Below are 6000 nucleotides of genomic sequence, written 5' to 3'. Positions count from 1 at the left end.
TTTTGGAGGGGGGAAGGCAGGGCAATTGGGGTTAAGTGACTTGCCCAAGGTCGCACGGCTAGTATGTGTTAAGTGTCTGAGGCCATATTTGAACTCAGGTTCTCCTGACTTCAGGGCCAGTGCTCTGTTTACTGTGCCATCTAGCCGCCCCTGCAAGATGGATTTCTATACTCCATTGCCTGTACATCTTATTTCCGGGCATGTAAAAAACAATTTTTTTAAACATTTGTTTTTATAACTTTGAGTTCCAGATTCTCTCCCTTCTCCCCTCCTTATTTACCCCCACTGGGAAAACAAGCAATTCAATATAGGTTACACATGTACAGTTAAGCAAAATATTTCCATAGTAGTCATATTGTGAAAGACTAACTATATTTCCCTCCATCCTATCCCATCCCCTATTTATTCTAATTTCTCCTTTGACCCTGTCCCTTTTTAAAAGTGTTTGCTTCTAACAACCCTCTCCCACAATCTATCCTCCCTTCTGTCATCCCCACTCTTATCCCCTTCCCCCCTACTTTCCTGTAAGGTAAGATACCCAACTGAGTGTGTATATTATTCCCTCCTTAAGCCAAATCCAATGAGAATAAGGTTGACCCATTCCCTTTCATCTTTCTATTCTTCCCCTCCATTGTAACAGCTTTCTCTTGCCTCTTTTATGTCCTACGCTGAATTTTTTTCATTTTTTAAAAAATTTATTTTTAGTTTTCAACATTCATTTTGCAAAGATTTTGAGTTACAGATTTCCTTTCCATCTCTCACCTACCTCCCACCCCAAGATGGCAAGCATACTGAATACCCCTTCCCCTAATCTGCCCTTTTATAGCCCCGCAAAACTCCCCCTTCCTTTCTTGAAGGGCAAGATGAATTTCTATACCCCATTACCTGAATATCTTATTTCCCTGTTGCATGTAAAAAACAATTTTCAGATTCTTTCATTCTCCCCTCCTCACCCACTCCCACTGAGAAGATAAGCAATCCAATATAGATTATACATGTATAGTAATGGAGAGCATTTCCATAGTACTCATATTGTAAAAGACTAACTATATTTTACTCCATCCTATTCCAGCCCCTCATTTATTCTATTTTCTCCTTTGACACTGTCCCTTTTCAAAAGTGTTTTCTTCTAACAACTCTCTCCCACAATCTGCCTTCCCTTCTGTCATCCCCCCTCTTATCCCCTTCCCCCCTGCTTTCCTGTAGGGTAAGATATCCAATTGAGTCTGTATGTTATTTCCTCCTTAAGCCAAATCCAATGAGAGTAAGGTTGACTCATTCTCTTTCACCTTCCTACTCTTCCCCTCCATTGTAACAGCTTTCTCTTGCCTCTTTTATGTCCTACGCTGAATTCTTAACAATGTTTGGAATGAATGGGGGAATAGAGTACATTTAAAAACACTTACATGTTAAAAACCTTGATTTGAAACTGAGAGAAATAATTTAGGGAGATTCAGAGCTCTCCTCTTCTTCCAAAGTCCTGATTTTAAAAATTCTGACTCTTGCAGGACATTGCTGATAATGAGATTGGACTAATTTTCTTGTTCACAACCCCACCCTGGTGGAAGATATAGTGTTCTGCTCAGGCTTGGGTGGGGTATACATTCTTTGAATAGATAGCCCAAAGTTATGGGTGGTCTGGTATAGAGATAGTTTTTCTGTCCAAGGGTGACATGATGTCATACTCAGCCCTTCATTTTAATATAGTTCTCCTATTGTGTTAAACAATCAGAGTAGATTGCCACCACTCAGGAACACCTGCTCTTTGAAGGGCATATAAACTGTGAGCCCATCAGCCATGATTGCCCTTGGTCTAGGAGAGACGGCCAAATGACCATCTTTTTTATTAATAATGTGCTGGCCTTATTAATAAAATTATTAAATTACACAGAAACTACATCCCTCGAACCTTTCTAATCACCACAGAATATAAGAATAAATTTCAAAATGTTAATAAGGAATGTCAAAAGGGTTATTCTTCTGAAGTCTGTAGAACAATATTTTCTGCTTTACTCCATAAGAATGCAATGCTTCACTTCTACCAAGAAGCAAGATGCTATTTGCTCAGTTTTGAAAAGTATCCTGTATCATGATCAAGAAAAACATTAGCAGCTGAAGATATCTGGGTAGATCTTTACTCTATAAAGACTTAATTATGATCAGTCACATCAGAAGATATCTGTTGCAAGGCTTAGGTGGCAGCAGAATAGGTCATGGCACTGGAAGCTTGAAAGTACTTCTTTAAAAAATGAACCAGGTGCAGTTAAGTGGCACAGTGAATAGAACACCTGCCTTGGAATCAGGAGGACCTGAATTCAAATCCAGCCTCAGACACTTGACACACTTATTAGCTGTGTGACCTTGGGCAAGTCACTTAACCCCAATTGCCTTGCCTTCTCCCCTTCCCCCCCAAAAAAAGTGAACCAACGTTGGTAAAACATCTGGTTTAGACCTAAGAATTGTGTCTAAAACACCTGATGGTAACCTTGAATCCAACAACTAATACAAATTAGGTCAGGGCTAGTGATGGACAACTAGGTGGTGCCAGGCAAGCCTGGAGTCAGGAAGACCTGAATTAAAATATGACCTCTGACCCTTACTAGCTGTGTGACGCTGGGCAAGTCCCTTAACCCTGTTTGCCTCAGTTTTCTTATATGTAAAATGAGCTGGAGAAGTATCCTTGCCAAGAAAACCCCAAGTGGGGTCTCAAAGAGTTGGATAGGCAACAATAGGACTTTTTGCTCATATTAGAAGGGGTCTACATTGTATTCATAAAATTTGGCTTAACTTTGGTGATCTGGTTAAACAAGAATGCTCTTGTCTATTGAGAAACATGTTCTCTTTGCAGTCATCAGTATCTTATATCCATGACCTAAAGAGGATTTCACTTGGTTTTCTTTTGTTTTTTTTTTTGTTTTGTTTTTGAGGCAAATAAGGTTAAAGGAATTGCCTGGGGTCACACGACTATTAAGTGTCTGAGGCTGGATTTGAACTCAGGGCCTCCTGACTTCAGACCTTGTGCTGCATCCATTGTACCACCTAGCTGCCCCTTCACTTGATTTTAAATAGCTAAAACTAATATACTCTTTAGCAGGCCCAAAATAGAAGAATTATGGGATGACACAATTTAACAACCATTTAGTAAGTAACAGCTTCATGTGTGCAAGGCACCATATTGGATACCACGGATGCAAAAGGCTAACATTAAACAGCCTTCCCAGTGTCAGGATGACTTGGGGATCGAATCCGGGCTCAGATACTTAGCACCACACCCAGAAATAACTGGCCGTGTAACCTTGAGCAAGTTACTTAACCCCAATTGCTTAAAAAAAAAATTAAACAGCCTTGTCCTCAAAGAGCTTACACTCTGTTGGGAAATAGAATATGTACACAGATAAATACATAATAACTTGAGGAGAAAGACAGTACTCTTCCCCTCAGAATAGGAAAACTGATGATCAAGGTAATAGAAGGAGAAAAAGGGGCTGTAGGATATAACCACTTCATTTATCAGGCAAGCAATATGGTACCTGAATATTATGGGAAAGTGCAATATTAATTCTCCTATATCATACTTTGACACTTGGAGTGACTTGTGCTTTCCTCAGTCTGATCATCTTGTAACCTTTCCTTGCTTTTGTTTCAAGGGTCAATGGGGGTAAATTTCATCCTAGTGATGAAATTTAATTAATCTGGTGATTAAGTCTCTAATCTTAGCAGAATTGTCACTCACATAATAGATGAATATTCATAATCTTCCATCAGGCTTTAAAGTCTTCCCAGTTTGGCAGAACTAAAGAGAGCTTATGCTCCAACAGCATAAGCAGACGAACACAGGGTTGTTTCCATGCCACAGTTGATGACGTGAGTGAAAGATTTTTTTAACACTTTCAAAATTTTCATGATCTTCCATCAGTAATGGAGATGATGACTTGTAAGTCTCCAAGAATGATTTTAAACTAAGGGAAATTTTCTATTTCCACTCCAGCTTCTATAATATCTTTGGTAGGCAAAATAGTAGAAATAGATTTCAGTTCCTTTGAAGTCTACATGTTAATTTGAACTCAAGGAAATAATTCATTTATATAAAGCAAATTTATCTACATAGTACTTATTTATAAAGTGTTTTGCAACCATGATGTCCTTTGAACCTCAACAATACTGTGGGGGAAGTCACTATGGCCAATATCCTCATTCTGCAGATGAGCAAACAATTTCTTTCTTTTTTTTTTTTTTTTGTTTTTTGGAGGGGGGAGGACAGGCAATTGGGGCTAAGTGACTTGCCCAAGGTCACATGGCTAGTTTTTTGTGTTAAGTTTCTGAGGTCAGATGTGAACTCAGGTCCTCCTGACTCCACAGCCAGTGCTCTATTCACTATGACACCTAGGTCGCCAGCTAGGTATAGGACCTCCCTCACAATGAAACAGTGAAGTGGGCTATTTTATTAACCCCATTTCAAGATGAAGAAACTGAGTCTGAGAAATACTGAAAAGTAATTTTCCTAGGGCTATAGTTAAGTGCCAGAATAGGAATTTGAATTCAGGTCTCTTGATTTTAGGTCGTCTACTCTGTGCCGGACCATTTAGCCTCCAGTAGAAATAGGCCAGTTGGAAGAATTGCTTCCTGGTTAAGGCTTTGCATTTATATCACATGTATTAGCCATCTTTTTGCTACCCAGAATGCAATATTTTAACTTTTTTTCCCTCAGGGAAAGAACATCTGTCATCTCTTATAACCTCATGCTATCAAGATTCTGCTGACCAGACAATACTAATTTTTTTCCTATTCTTCTCAGTCTATATAGTCATGTATAGCTCATTACCATGAACAAGACTGCATGCCAGTTAGAAAAATAGCTCAGTACTCATTTTAAAAATTTATTTTTTCTTTTCCCTCATTTTATTCAAATTTATTTTTATTTTTAGTTCTGAATTCTTTCCCTCCTTTCTCCCCCTTTTTACCTCATGTAAAGGCAAGAAAAACAAAACCCACTATGAATATGGCATAGTCATGCAAAACAAATTCCCACCTTAGCCAAGTTCAAAAAAAGGAAAGGAAGGAAGGAAAAAAGGGAGAAAGAAAGAAAGGGAAAGGAAGGAAGGGAGAAAGAAAGAGAAAGAGAAAGGAAGGAAGGAAAGAAAGAAAATATGCTTCAATTTCTATTTGTGCTGAGTCCATCAGCTCTCCATCTGGGAGGTAGATAACATGTTTTATCATGCAGCTCAGTAGTCAGAGACATTTGGTGCGAGAACAAAGAGAGGAGAAATATCAGGTGTTTACAGAACATGTTGTTTGTGACTGAAGACTGCCTGTCTCACTGAATCACTCACTCATGTGACTTTGTGCATCACAGCCTAGAATGAATAACTAAATGTTAGAACTGGAAGGAATCTCAGAGATCATCTAATCCAACCCTCTTAACTGAAAGTGTTCTCTCCTAATCTCAGATTTTCCTAGAGCCCTTTGTCTGGATTTTCACTTACTCCTCTCATACTCAACCTCACATCCTACTTGTTTACAGGCTGTCTCAACACTGTTAGCCTTCCCATGGATTATCCAGGAATTCTAGTTATTATAGAAGATTCTGCTACCCTGAATATTACCAAGTTGTTGGGGTTTTTTTCTGTTTTGCCCCCCCATCCCACCTTGTTTTTGATGCTAGGTTAGGTTTATTAAATGACAACATGAGCACTTATCATCAGAAGAAAAATGTATAACATTAAGCATCTGATATTTTTCTGTAAAGTAAATCAAATGTTGCTAGATGAATAATTTTTTAAATGAAAATTTTTGGGGGTAGCATTTTAAGTTTCACACTGTCCCCCTCCTTCCCCAGACCACATTAGGAACAGCCTCCATCCCCTCCCCACAATACATATTTATACATATACACACATATGTACACACATGTGTGCATATGCATGTGTATACATGTGTATGCATAATAGAAACCATATTATGCATATGCCTATTCATTAGTTCTTTTCTGGAGGTTTTTTC

Source organism: Petaurus breviceps, unplaced genomic scaffold (assembly GCF_028583685.1).
Source record: "Petaurus breviceps papuanus isolate PSGF00001 unplaced genomic scaffold, PetGlider_PUasm1.0 90919, whole genome shotgun sequence".
Lineage (NCBI taxonomy): Eukaryota > Metazoa > Chordata > Mammalia > Diprotodontia > Petauridae > Petaurus > Petaurus breviceps.
The sequence above is the reverse complement of the archived record's forward strand: the minus strand, read 5'-3'. Positions refer to the sequence as shown.